General features: G+C 46.1%; 1 protein-coding gene and 1 long non-coding RNA gene across 3 annotated transcripts in view; one reads left to right on the top strand and one right to left on the bottom strand.

Moving 5' to 3' along the window:
• Positions 1-7,743, top strand: part of LOC128344619 (uncharacterized) — a 33,115-nt gene extending 25,372 nt beyond the window's left edge. The window contains exon 4 of the long non-coding RNA XR_008315955.1: positions 7,629-7,743. This is a non-coding gene — a long non-coding RNA (uncharacterized LOC128344619). The remainder of the gene's footprint in view (positions 1-7,628) is intronic.
• RIT2 (Ras like without CAAX 2) overlaps positions 1-14,846 on the bottom strand; it is a 284,090-nt gene that overhangs the window by 256,411 nt on the left and 12,833 nt on the right. The window lies entirely within an intron of this gene.

Raw genomic sequence — 14,846 nt, forward strand, 5'->3', positions numbered from 1 at the left:
GTCTAAGGTCAATACCAGCTCGGACATTTGGGGGACATTGAAGCATGTGCTAAGGGCTTGCCAAGATTTAAATGAGAAATGTTAGACATGCTAATGTCTGCAGAATAAAAACACAAGGCAGGGATTTTTAAGAAAGTTGTCAGCTGTACTGGATGTTGTGAAAGCCCTAAATAATAATAATAATTTTTATTTATTTATTTATTTATTTATTTATTTATTTATTTATTCATTCATTCATTCATTCATTCATTCATTCGATTTCTATACCGCCCTTGCAAAAATGGCTCAGGACGGTTTACACAGAAAAATAATAAATAAATAAGATGTTTCCCTGTCCCCAGAGGGCTCACAATCTAAAAGAAAACATAAGACAGACACCAGCAACAGTCACTGGAGGTACTATGCTGGGGGTCGATAGGACCAGTTACTCTCCCCCTGCTAAATAAAGAGAATCACCACATTAAAAGGTGCTCCTTTGCCAAGTTAGCAGGGGTCAATGGCTTAGGACTGAGGTATCTGAAGGACCATCTACTCCCACATGAATCTGACCAGCCTATAAGATCTTTTAGAAAGCTTTTCCTGCATGTTCTGCTACCATTTGAGGGAACCCGACCCAACACTTCCCCATGCTCCACGGATCCCCAACACAGGGCATAACAGGTTCTTTGAACCCGTCTGCTCTTAGAGCTCTGCCCCTCAATGGGGCATTCAGAGGAGGGCCTCTGTCATGGATCTCATTATCAGGCAGGTTCATCAGGGAGACAGCAATCTCAAGGTGTTAAAGATGAAACCGTTGTGGAGTGGGATCCAGAAAGTCGTGGATATCCCATGCCTTTTAAAAATGTAAAATCAGAAGACAAATATGAGAAGGCCAGAGAATGCCTAGCATATAAAGAGTTTGCAAATCTGAGCCCTTGAAAACCCACATATTCCTAATAAAATATTTTTATTAACAAGCAATGCACTTAAAGTAGTTTATGGAGAAGATAAAAAAGGGAATATGAAAAACCGGGCAAGCGGCACACATCTCCCTAACATAAACAGGTGGTATTTTACACCCAGCATCGCACTCATAAATTTTTTCCCCCATGCGCTTAAAGGTAGGGCCCATGCAAACTCAAACGAGAAGCTTAGAGGCAAGTGGAAATAATTCCGCCGTGATCTGCTGGCTGCGTTTTTTTCATCAGCACTTTATGGGTGAAAGTTTTTTAAAAAAAGAATTACGCATGGCATTTGTCCCTGACAGTTCAGCTGAACTTTGGACAGAACTCTCCGGAATGTTTCAGAATTAATCCAGGTATTCTTCCTCCCTGTTTCTGCAGGTGGATATTGGATTCCACTTAGGTGGTGAGGTTTCAGCCACAAGTGCTCCAAAGAGCAGAGGATCCTGACCCATAGCTTACTTATATTCTTTGAAACCTCATTTTAACAGGGTTATATAGCTGAAAGCATCGGAACAGCCTAATGGGCCGATCTCCTGCTGAGGGCAGAAGAGCTTTGTGTGATACAGAGTAGAATTGTAGAGGTATTAGCCTGAACCCACACTTCTCTATCTGTTCTGTGGGAAAGGTCCACAGTTCAGTGGTGGAGCACATTGTTAGGAGTGATTTCTGGGGAGATTGGGGCTCTGCTGCTCTTTTACTGGACTGGAACCATGGCGGAATGGAACTGTGGCAAATCAGGGACACTTCAGAAGCTATGAAGTGGTCCCCAAAGTGGAGCTGCCCTGCTTTGCACAAACCTGTTGCTTTTCTTAAGTTGTCAGCCATTTTGTTGTGCAGCTGGCCCTCCATCAAGTTCCTCCAGATTTTCCCCACCAGGTTACATGCCTCCCCTCTTCTCCCTTCCAGCTCCTCTGATTCTAGTTGTATGGCTTCAATGGGTAAGAAGATTTGTCTCTGCTCCCTTTCTTGAGCCTCCATTGACTCCTTCTTCCTGCCCCTGTCCCTGGGGGCTCAGGCAACCAAAGATGTTCTTTCCACCTGGAGCATCCTCCCTCCCTCCATGCCTGCTGTTGCGGCTGCTGTTATGGCTGGCTAGGGATGGGATGGAAGTTGGGTGGCTGGCATGTCATCACCTGCAGCACTGGAGGGCCCCCCCCCCCGTCACATCGTGCTACACACCAGTAATGTGGATTGGGTCACAGTGCTACAGGCAGGCCTCTTCACTGAATAAACCCATTCTTTCATGCCAAGGTCCCCAGTTTCAGTCCCTCACATCTTCAGTTAAAATAGTGCCAGGTTGCAGAGTAGGGAGAGACCTTTGCCTCAGACCCAGGATAAAGAGTTGATAGTGCTGGGCTGGATGCTGGGCTAGATGGCTTAGAATTTGCGGAAGGGGTCATAGCTCTATGGTGGAAGTTGTATTTTGCACACAATTCCTAGCATCTCAGGTTGGGGAAGGCTTTCCCTGGAAAGTGGCTACTGACCAGAGCAGGCTATCCTGGACTAAAGGAACAAAGAGCCTGAGCTGGTATATAAGGCAGCTGCCACATATAGATTTATGCCACATTCATGTAGTCTGCCACATTTATTCCGATGGAGGGAATGTATTAATGCATGCAAAGGAATGCATGCATGGAGCTACTTCACCCAGCAGAAGAAACCAAGCCAAAGCTTTACGCCCATTCAGTGAGCTGGATGATGATATTGTTGATGGATAGAGGATGAGGGGAGAAGGGCTTAGGGTGAAAGGCAAGAAGTTTGGTAAGCTTGAAAACAGTAAGCGAGAAGAAGAAGAAGAAGAAGAAGAAGAAGAAGAAGAAGAAGAAGAAGAAGAAGAAGAAGAAGAAGAAGAAGAAGAAGAAGAAGAAGAAACATGACAGACAGAGAGCTGGAGATGCAAGACTGGACAGTTAGAAAGACAGATCAGGATATCAGCTTCTCTGGGTATCCATAGGCCCCCAACTCTGACCCTCAGTGTTATGGGCAGAGAAACTCCACTATACACACAATCCTACTTCCCCTTGGTTACTTCATTGAATCCTATAAGGTCTTTTGTTTGGTTTTTTAATGTATTTGCAAAGCTGTCAGCCTTCTTGGGGTGAGGAATTCTCCAAGGCAAACCTTCTGCCCTCCAGCACTAAATTCTAGGTGTGGGCACGGCCTCAGAGCTGGGGAAGGAGGGAAATTCATTCACTCCCTTCTTCTCCTATCAGTGGGAGCAAAAAGGTCTGAGCTTCTCTCCGGGACATAGTCAGACCAACAAGCCTATCCCGGCTGATCTCCTCATCCTCGGCAGCCCCTGGCTTAAATAGAGCCCTGCATTTCAGACACTCCTCCCACCTTCCAACATTCTCCGTCTTCCCTGGCTGGGCAGGTGTAGTGGCCAACCAATCCCTGGCTCCCAAAAGGGACTTGTTCTCTAACTCCACCCCCTTCCTTAATATCCCTGCACCCATTTGCAGCTGTGGAGTTAATATCGTTGCATATTGCATATTGCATATATGCATATTGCATTAAATAAATAAAATAAATAAATATTATCGTTGTTAATATCATTCTTGTTAATATCCTGGGCTGTCCCTGCCCACCCCCCAGCAGCTGTTGCACTTTTCTCTGAGCCCTCCCTGAGTCCAGAGAGGTAATTCCTGGGGTTGCCTTGGCTGGCTACACAACTCTATCTCGCAGGGGAGGGTAGGAACTCCCAACACAAGCATTGAGGCTATTCTCACGGTGAGGGAAAACTGGGCTAAAGGATCCCAGCCCGGTTTTCTCCCATTGTGAAAACCACTGGACTCTTGGGTGAGTCCGGTAGTTCTCTGGAAGCTAGCCCGCCAAAGTAGTTCTCCCCTTAAATGGGAGAAGGCACACCGCTAACCCAATTTTGGCAATTGCGAGTCACCACAGCATGGCTCCATGCTGCAGCGACTCATGAGGAGACCCCTGCTGGGAGGCAAAAACAAGCCTCTCAGTCTCCTGGCCAGGATGCCCCGCACACTTACACAGGGCATCCTGGGACTTCTGGGGGCAGCACCCAATCCCCGCAGCCCCTAACGGCTCTGTGACAGAGCCAATAGTCATGTGGGTGGCCGATCTGGTCACCCAGGGCTCCATGGGTGATTGTCTGTGGGAAGAGCAGGTTAAGCCCACTCTCCCCGCCGAACCCTCCCAGGCTCTATACACCGCTCATGTGTAGAGCCTCTTTGTCAATGATAGGAGGGCTACCAGATGAGCACCGAAGCCTTAAGAAGAGAGATCTGATGTCCTTCCTGGAGTGCACTGAGAAGCAGAGATTGTGGCAGAGAAGCTTCTAGCTCAGTGTTGTGTGTGCGTACCTGCTATGTGCTTAGCTCTACTGAGCATGACCCTCTGTCATCATGGTGCACACAGCTGCTCGGAGCACTGCTAGTGAGTCAGCAACTCCCTCAGCTAGCAGTTCTTCTCTGGTATGAGTTCCCTCTCTCCCCCATGCATCAGTAACAGAAGCTGGTAGAAGCTTCCAGTAAATGTTACACAATATTTATCAAGGTTGATCTTTCTTTTTTGGATTGTGTCTGGTGTCTGATGAGACGGAACCTATTTATTTGTTGAAAAAGTAGGCAACGAGTTGGAGCATGTTCATACTGCTTTTTCAGATAGGGGACAGTTACCCATCCTTGGAAGCTAACCCTCCTAGTCATGTAACGGTTGTCACAGACAGAGGCAGGGGATGGATCAGCTGGCTGTCACTTTAACTAGGAGGAGGGGCTTATGGATCTGGCTGGACCCCTGGCTCGGTCTGTGAAGTTTCTCTGAGCTTGGCTCTTTCATGATGGGAGCAGCTGGTTCTTTCACAGCAAGAGGTACCTTGTTGATAGAAAGTGGTTGCCTTTGTAGTTTCGCCTTCCATAATTCACCCTTGCTTATTCTGTCAGGGTGCTCCAACAACAATTTTTTCCCATTAAGAGGTTGGAAATGTGCTTGCTGCAATTTACACGTACATAAAGCTTACTCGGATAAATTATGGTCACTGGCCATTTATTTTTATTGCTATCTTTGCTGCCATCTCGCCTTCTTTTAATAGAAGGAGTTGCTTTGAGTCGATAACTTGCTCCCTGCCCCTTTTGATTCCCATTTGGTGCAGACTTCCAGTACTGTGCATTGCTCTTAGTTTTTGGTTGTGATGCCACTCAAGTTTGGAATACAAACTTGGGTACTCAGAATACAAATACTCCCAGGCTCATAAAACCTGGAGGTCTTCAAAGGAGAGCTTCCTTGTCCTAAAGTTCTTCTTGTGCTCGGAATGCAAAAATGAGACTAGCCTGTGTGCTGATTTTGCAGCTGCTCTAGGCTCGGTGCTCCAAGCTATTTATTGACAGCTGCTCATTAGCTAATTTTGATTCTTGACTGTAATTGTTGCAATGGTCTAGAAATTTCAGAAGCTGGGATATAATTTACAGAACAATACCTTGCCTCCTGAACAATCAACTAGCCTTGGAATTTCCAAATTTGAAAACGTCATGTAGACATGAGACATGTAAATGTGAACCTGAAAGCAATTCATAAGTCCAACCTTTGCTTTAAAAAGCCAACAAGGCATCTAGTGTCACTTGCCCAGACCTGGCTGCACTTGCTCTGGAAGAATTGGGAGGAAAGAGATGGAGCCATGTCATGGCAACAGCTCCTTAATCTTGGCTGGCAGACAACACTGCTGGCCATGCCTCAGTCACAACTGCCAGTGGAGTTGCCATCCTCCAGCAGCATACTACAATGCCCAAGAGGTAGTGGCAGAATATGCGTGTATCACAGCAAGGAAGAATGCATGTGCACAAAATTGCAAGCCAGTTCATGACTCTTGAAAAGTCTTTTTGTTAGGGCATTCTTTGATGATGTTCATAATTGCCAACCTGATTCTGGACTGAGCAGAAGAGAGTTCACCCATCACTAGTTTTAGGCTTTTACTTTTCTTTATTAGCAAGATGCCCTCAAAATGGTGGGATGGGTTGTAGCATCTACCTGAGTGGGTGGATGGATGCCAGTCTCAAATTCCCATCTACTGTCCTAGTAGGCTTTTGCTTCAGCTCAATTTCTTTTTGCCCCTTTCCCCCCTAGACACTTCAAACTAGGCCTTTCTTGCTTCCTTTGGCAGCTGCATCTTCCATGACTCTTTTCCTCAGTCCCTTGTTTGTGCGCTCCACTGCACCATTTCTCCTTTCTTTCACTCCTGTTCTCAACTACTGGATGGCCTCTGAGTGGCATCTTCACCACCCAATAGATGGCAGAAAAACAGTAATCCCTCGACCTACGAACTACTCGACATCCGATGTTTTCGAGTTACGAGCGACAAAAAAGACCGGAAGTAGTTGCCGGTTTAGATTCAGCTTACTCGACCTACGAATTTTTAGATGCCGTTTCCTCGACTTACGAATGTTTTCAGACTTCCGTGGTGCGTTCTTCGACTTACGAAAATTTCGACCTCCGAACGTGCATTCGGAATGGATTAATTACGTAAGTCGAGGGACCACTGAACCTCACATAGGGCCAGGGGGAGGAGGAGAGAGAGACAGGCAAAGGGGTTTCCCTCAGAGAAGGAGAATGTGCTGTAGGACTAGGAGTACTAGACAAGCAAGGGCATCCCAGGAAGCAGCAGGGCAAAGTGATGCAGCTCAGTGGTAGAGCATCTGTCTTACATGCAGAAGGCCCCAGGTCTGATGCCTGGCATCTCCAGACAGGACTGGGAGAAGCTGCTGTCAGTGTAGACCAGGGATTCTCAATGTTGGGTCCCCAGATGTTATTGGACTTCAACTCCCATAATCCCCAACCAAAGGCCACTGGGGCTGGAGATTATAGGAGCTGAAGTCCAATAATATCTGAGGACCCAACATTGTGAATCCCTGGTGCAGACAATACTAAGCTGGATGAATACAGCAGCTTCCTACTGTATGTTCCTGTGAGATGCTCCCTTCCCTTGGCCAAGGTATGCATGTTTGCTCCAGAAAACTGTGTTGTGCTCTTTTTCTTCCGCTCACTTTGAAATGCAGAGGGGCACCTACCAAGCCATTCCCTTGGGAGACAATTCCACAGAAACAATCGATCTTTCTGTTAGCAAACGTTTGCTGATAAATACCCTCCCACAATGGGCATAGCAAGCAAGCACCTTCTAGCCAAATTAACTATTCAACCGAAATGCTCCTTGGTTTTAATTCGATCATTTCATCCCATTCCACCCACCCACCCAGCATTTCATTCCCCTCCCTGCTTGTCTCGGGCTTCTTTGTTAATGATCACATTCCCTTAAAATCTTACAAATTGCAAGTGCTGCTGGGACCTCTAGCCTAATTCTCCATCTTGTTAACACAAATGTAAAGATGCTGTTAACTAATCGCACAGAATCCGGGGTCTATTGTTTGTCAACGCTGTGCGTGTACAGGCCCTTTAATCCCATCCTCATAAATCAGGAACTCTGGGTCTTTAATAATATTTTGTTGCTCTCCTCTGACCCTCGCTCAATTTGTCAGCATCTTTTTTTCCTCGTTCTAAAGGGGTAAGACTTCATGCCGTTTTTGCAACAGCCCGATGGTATTTGATGTACAGAAACTAACCCATTAAATGTACACATGGGAACCATAATTGAATCCCACTAGCCCCCGGCACGTGAATCATGGATGCTGGTGAAATAATGAAAGGCTTTATTCTTCCATCTCCTAGGGGAAAGAATTCTGACCAACAGTTCTGTCCAGATTGGTAAAACTAAATGTTAATATAAACGCGAATGTATTTGAGCCTGTCAAGATGATGATAAACGGGTTCATATGGAACAAGGCCATTTTCTCCCTGAGGATGGGAGTGGCTTTCTCTGTTTACTCACAGGAATGTCTGTAGTGATTTTTCCCCCAGACAAAATTTCTGTTTAATGTTACATAGCCTACTGTGATGCTTTTAATAAGTTGTGTGTGTGTGTGGGGGATTTCTTTTATCCAGCCTGACTTGGATATCACTATTGCTACAGAGTTAATTAGGAACCTAGGAATTAGGAACCTAAGAAGGAGTCTATCAGCGGCTACTAGCTGGAGAGCTAAAGGCCACCTCCAGCCTCAAAGGCAGGATGCCTCTGAGTAATAGGGGAGTAACAGCAGGAGGGAGGGCATGCCCTCAACTACTGCTTGTGGCTTCTAGTGGCATCTGGTGGGCCACTGTGCGAAACATGATGCTGGACTAGATGGGCCTTGGGCCTGATCCAGCAGGGCTGTTCTTATGTTCTTATGTTTTTGTGTTCACTGTCTTATATTGAGCAGGGGTGTGGCTATAATTGAGTGGATGGGTTTAAAGAACCCGGTGCCCCCAGCTGCTGAGGGTCCCCCCGGCTCCACCCCTCCCTATGTTCTTCATTATCTCCCTCACTTCAAGGGGCCTCCATGTCACGCCCTCGATCTCCGACAGTGAGGAGGAAGGGGAAGCTGTCAACTTTCCTGCCGATTCAGGAGTGTCTGAGGGGCAGAGCCCGGCTGTCAGCATTCAGGAAACGGCTGTGGTAGATCAAACTAATGATTTAGAGCAGGCACAGCAACCTGAGTCAGCAGAAAGCATGAGGGACCAATCCAAAGGAGAGCTATGCAATGAAACACCACTGACTCCACAACAGCGCAGGATCACGAGGCGTAGGACACAATTAGAGGCTGTTAGGAGGAGCAAACACCTGTTGCTGAGGGCTGACAAGCCTTGAATTCCTACCAGCTGGGAGCTCTTGGCTTGCTCTATAAATCACATCTCCAGCCTCCTACTCATTGCTGAGAATCAACGTTCGTCAACATTCCTGGTCGACAGCGTTCAGCCAAGCCATATCCAATTTCAGCAACTCCGCTTGCTTCGTGAACTTCCCTAGCAGCTGGCCAGACCTTGACACTCCAGAGCAGAGAACATGGGCCCTGTCTCCCTTACTACACCCCTGATACTGAGTCAGACCATTAGTTGGTCTGACAATACTGGCTCAGTATTGTCTACACAGATGAGCAGCAGCTTCTCCTAGGTTACCAGCAGGTGTCCCGTAACTCCTCTTGAATGGTTAGATTGGATCACTTCCAGTTTGTGGTTCCCAAGATGTGGACAGCCTGCTTGGAATGGTTGGATCTACCATCAGTCCTCTCGATTGCTGTGCAATGTGGCTTATGACATCTAGCAGGGGGGCTATTAGAGATCGAGGCAGTTCTCATGTGCAGTCAAGACCGGGCTAAGGCAGCCGAGCCCAATCTTGGCTGCACATGAGAAGCAGTGAGAGACGAGTGGCTGCCAGCAGCACCACGGTGACAAACCCAGCTATGGAGCTCGCCTCTAAAATGGGATTAAGGGAGCAATCACTCCCTTAGCCCCCTTTTTTGCTCATCTGTCAGCACTGGCTGCTTGCAGCTGGGACTGTAGCAGTGACAAGCGCCTGCCCATCTCTGTGGGGATCCCAGCAATGGACCGCGCAATCACGCAGTGCATTATGGGATGTCCGAGGGCTGGGATAATGCTTCTCAGCCCCCAAACCTCTGTGCTGCCAGGGGCAGTTGGTGAGCGTTAGTGCCCAGCAAGGACTAAGTGATTGTCTGCGGGGAAGGTAAGTTTCTTCAGCTGTCCCTACCACCTGCCTGGTAGCCCTTCTCACTGATTGTGAGAAAGGGCTCATAGTTTGTCTCAGTTATCTCACTATTTTTCCAGCAAGGGCCACTTTGACAAAAAAAAACAAAACAAAACAAAACCCTTCAATGTGAGAGCCATTTCCCACTGTGCTGGCCTCTGTATAGTACTGCACTTTTCTTAACGCTGGGAGTGCCCTTTAAGAGAGACGAAGTTGTCTTCTCCCCACCTATAGAATATCCTCCCTAGTGAGGCTCCCCAGTGAGGTGAAGAATTTTCTGTTCACTCCGGCTTCTTAAAATTGGTTTTCAGAATGTTTTAAAATGTATTGTACTGTATTTTGTGCTGTCATGTGTTAGTTTTGTGTTATGTGTCTTAATTGGATGTTTTTATTGTTGTGTTGTTGTGAGCTGCCCACAGAACAATTTTATATGGAGCAGCTAACAAATAAAGGTTGTTGTTGTTGTTGTTGTTAGCAGCTCTGCGGGGTATGTGCTGGGAAGGGCTACACTTCCCAGCACTCCATGCAAGGGCACAAGAGGGTCCAGTTTCCCTTAGAAGTGTCCTCCCACCAACACCAGGCAAACCACAGCACTGCCCAAAGGGAATGGTCATCTCTATATAGTGCCAGCAGGACTGTGCAGAGTATTCAGCTGAAGTTTCGAACAGGCCCAATAAAGGGGTGGATGTCTCCATTTTGGAATCCAAGAATGACATATGGTCTAGACGCAACTGCATTGAAGAACTTTCTAAATAACGCCACTGAGGAAGGCTGAACCATTGGATACATCTTTTCAGAACAGCTATTGCTTTCATATGGATTTTGCCCCATTATAAAACATCATTGGAAACAACTCCCAGCATTCGTTGGTATTTTCTAATGGAAGCTTTAGACATGTGTATGGAATTTGTGTAAAGTCCATTTGTGGATTTTTGTTGCATGGATCGGGACACAGCCAAAAACACAACCTTTGGGCTTTTAAAAAAGGCTTTATTTATGTATTTATGTATGTTTTTCATGTATGGTTTTAACATGTGAATATTTGATAGGACTTTTAGTATTTGGGGTAAATATTTTGATATGAATGAAGTGATATTATCCTACATTTATATCTGATTAAATTCTGATATCTTATGATCTACGCTGTTTATATATTTGAACTGAGAGTTTTTACTTGGGGTTCTTTTTTGCATTATTCCAACATGTTTTCATTTAATTGTGGTGTTTCCAATTTAAAAATGTGTTAGGTAGCTGTGCTTAGGGTTGATGGGGGCCTTACAGTGAAGAACACTGGCCTAGTTGACATCATAATTGCCTCATTGAGAGAGGGCAGGGTGCCGCCATGTTTAAAAGAGGCAATTATTCGATTTCTTCTTAAGAAATCAGCACTAGAAACTTCAGAGATAGGCCAGTCTCTAACCTCCCAAGGTAATTGAGAACGCTGTGGTTTCCCAGCTCCAAGGAAGCAGATTATTCCGAACCATTTCAAACGGCTTTCGGACAACCTGTGGGCTTGAGTCTACCTTGCTCAGCCTGGTGGGTGATTTTCATCTAGGAATTGACAGAGGGAATGTGACTCTGTTGCTCCTTTTGGATCTCTTGGCAGCTTTTGATGCCATTGACCATGGTATCCTTCTGCATCATCTGGGAGAGTTGGGAGTAGGAGGCACTGAGGCACTTCACACGTGTCAAGTGCCTGAGGGGGTTCTATGGGGAGAGCGGGCTTAGCCCACTCTCTCCACTGATGAGCAGCCACTCGTAGCTGAGCGGCCGGAACAGCTGCTCATACAACTGCCGGCTCTGTCTCGGAGCCCGCAGAGGCTGTGGGGATCGGGGGCGGCCGAGGTTCTATGCATCAACGAAATGCGGTTAATGGAGCACTCACTCTGTTAACTTCATTTAAGGAGAGGGTGGTTTAGGCGGGCTAGCTGCCTTGGGAGCACCGGGCTTGCCTCTGAGCCCGGTGGTTCCCACGAGCACTGGGAAGTGCTTTCCAGTGATCGTGGGAATAGCTTCACTGATTTGCAGTGGTTCCATTCTTATCTCTCAGGCAGATTCCAGATGGTGTCAATTAGAAACTGTTGCTCTTTGAAATAAAAGCTTATATGTGAAGTTCCATTGTGTTACCAGTGCTTTTTAATTGCTGTGCTTTCCCCAAAGACATTATCTCAGTTATTTGTATGGGGCATGTTTTTCTATTTGCATGTATCATGTGCACTGGCTTGCAGGTGGAGTCACAGTGTGTGTTTGTCTGCGCCTCACTTGTCTTGAATTTCAAACTGAGAGTTTCTCCCTCTCTCTTCATAAGAGATTGTTATTTATTGTGTATTGTTATGTATTGTTTATTGTTTTTCTGTTATTTATTATTTTCTTAGCTTATGTTTAGTAAATAATAAATATCAAACTCTTGTTTCTCAGTTAAAGTTGCTTCCTGTCAAATTCTTATAGATAAGTAATTTCTCTGCAACATTAACATCTACATGAAACTTCTGGAGAGATCATCAAGCAGTTTGGTTCAGGATGTTATTAATAAACTTATGGCATCCAAATCTGTTTCTCTATGGCAACCACCATAAAGGTACGCCTTCCCTAAATGCATGCCTCAGGCAGTCATGGGTTGGATGAGGGATAATAAATGGAAGCTAAACAAGATGGAGATGCTCATTGGTGGTGGTGGAGTTTTAATTCTATGGATGTGATAGATTTTCCTGTTCTGGATAGGGTTGCACTCTCCGAGAAGGAACAACTGTGCAGCTTGGAGATGCTTCTGGATCCAGGTCTCTTCGGTACCTCAGACAGGCAGCAACCAAGACCACTTTTTATTAGCTTCAGCTGAAATGTCAGTGATTCCCATTCGTAGAAGAGAATGATCTTAAATTGGTTCACATGCTGGTAACCTAGGCTAGACTACTGCAATATGCTTTACTTAGGGCTGCCTTTGAATGTAATTCAGAAACTTCAGTTGGTACAAAATTCGGCAGCCAAATTGGTTTCTGGGGTAACTCTGTGAGAACATGTTACTCTTGTTTTAAAATCACTGTACTTGCTGCCAATAGGTTTCTGGGGAAACTAAAAAGCTTTGGTGATGATTATCTTTGAAGCCCGAAACAGCTTAGACCCAGGTAACCTAAGAGAACACAGTTTGATCCCCACCACTCATCAGGTCATCTGTGTGTGTGTGGGGGGGGCTTGTTTCCATCTTTAGTTGCCACCAACTCATTTGGCTGGGACTCAGGGTTGGGCCTTCTCTGTAGCTGCCCCTGAATTTTGGAAGATGCTACCTCTTGAGATACAAGGATGAACATCTCTAAAAGGCCTTGGAAGAATATTTCTTTGGGCAAGCTTTTGGGCAATGTTTTTAATTGTTTTAACTGCCTTTAACTGTTTATATTTGTTGAGATTTTATGACTGACAATATAAAAAAAAAACCATACATACATACTTATGTACATACATAAAAATAATTAATACTAGCTGAATTTTGTCTAAATTACTCCATAATACTAGTCAGGAGTTACTCTGAAGAACTACTAAATGTCAACAGAACATCCTGTAGTAGATTTAGTAAGGGTGCTAGCCACAGTCAACATGATCCTGCCAAATTCCACGGGAGAGTTTAAGCACAATACCGATAATAAAATAAGAATATATGCAACGCCAATTGTGTCCTGTGGTTGTTTCAAGGAACTCAGTGCAGCATACCTGGGATTACCCAGTTTCCCTCTCACAACTATCCAACATAGATTCATCTGTGACTAATCATCATGGCTGAATGAGGGTTTAAGCCCACCTAACCAGGCTAGGCTGGAAACTCTTATCTGCTTCACCACACTGCTGGTTAGCAATTTTAAGCATTGTTTGGCTGTATGTGGAGAACAGTGGTTAATCAAACTCAAGCATTTCTATTTGAGGACATAATAGAGCTGGCCAGCGCAAGAAGCCGTGTGTGTGTGTGTGTGTGTGTGTGTGTGTGTGTGTGTGTGTGTGTGTGTGATGGCTCCCCACCCCTCCGATTTACTTGCAGATTTGATGTCAGGTAGCCCCCGCTTATCTTCCAGCTCTTTCCCCTTATTTGTAACCTGGCAGTTTGTGCCGCCCTCCTGGCTAATTACTGCAAACGCTGAGCAGAGAGAGCATTGTAATTAATTATAGTTATTAGTGTAATTAGCATAGCTAAATTAAAGCCTGAAATGCATGGTCTTTTCAATGTGTTTCTGTGTTTCGCTTGTTTGTGGCTAAATAAGAGGTTAGTAAAAGGAGGCTGTTTGTTCTTGTTTTATGGAGAGGGCTTGTTTTGGTTTGTAGGACAGCTGCTAAATGGCAGATGTGTGACTCTTTCTCTCGTCACTGTGCCTCTTCTGCATTGTGTGTCTCTTTTCATTTTTTTTCATGGAACTGTAGAGTTGGATGGGGCTGAAAGGACAGCCACATCCCACAGGGCAGGACACCCACACTGATCAATGCATGCAGTCCAGCTCATGGTTTACCACAACGATCTAGGGTCATAGGAAGCTGTCTTATATCGAGTCAGACCCTTGGTCCATCTAGCTCAGTATTGTTTACCCAGACTGGCAACGGCTTCTCCAAGGTTACAGGCAGGAGTTTCTCTCAGTCCTATCTTGGAGATGTCAGGGAGGGAACTTGGGACCTTCTGATGCTCTTCCCAGAGTGGGCCCATTCACTGTTCCCTCTAAGGCATGCGCTCATGCGCAGGCTCACAAGTTTTTGGATGTCTGCTCAGTTCATTTTAGATCCCCCTCAGGTTGAATCAGGAAGGCCCCATTCTGAATGCATGTGCGCGGACACTGCCTTGATATTCCAGCCCAGAACAAAACTCATTCCGCACACAGATGAAAAAAATTAGAGGGACCACTGGCCCCATTCCCAACAGGGAATATCTTACAGTGCTCACACATGTAGAGCCGGGTCTCACAATCAGTGAGACCTGGTTTGGGAACGGAAGCAGGGAGAGCGGACTAAGCCCACTCTCTCTGCACACGAGCAGGGTGGGAGCCCTGGGCGGCCAGATCGGCCGCCCACATGATTTCCGGCTCCGTGACAGAGCCAGTGGGGGCTGGGGAGTTCAGGGGCTGCGTGGCCCCCGGAAGCTCCAGTATGACCTGCGCAAGCGCACAGGGTATACTGGAGAGACCCCCGGAGCCAGGAGGATGCTTTTCACCTCCCTTCCGGGGGTCTGCTTGTGAGTAGTCACGACATAGAGCCACGCCACAGCTACTCATGATCAGAAAAACCGGGTTTGTGGGGCGCTCGCTCTACAAACCCGGTTTAAGGGGAGGTGGCTCCTACAA

The sequence above is a fragment of the Hemicordylus capensis genome, chromosome 2 (assembly GCF_027244095.1).
Source record: "Hemicordylus capensis ecotype Gifberg chromosome 2, rHemCap1.1.pri, whole genome shotgun sequence".
Lineage (NCBI taxonomy): Eukaryota > Metazoa > Chordata > Lepidosauria > Squamata > Cordylidae > Hemicordylus > Hemicordylus capensis.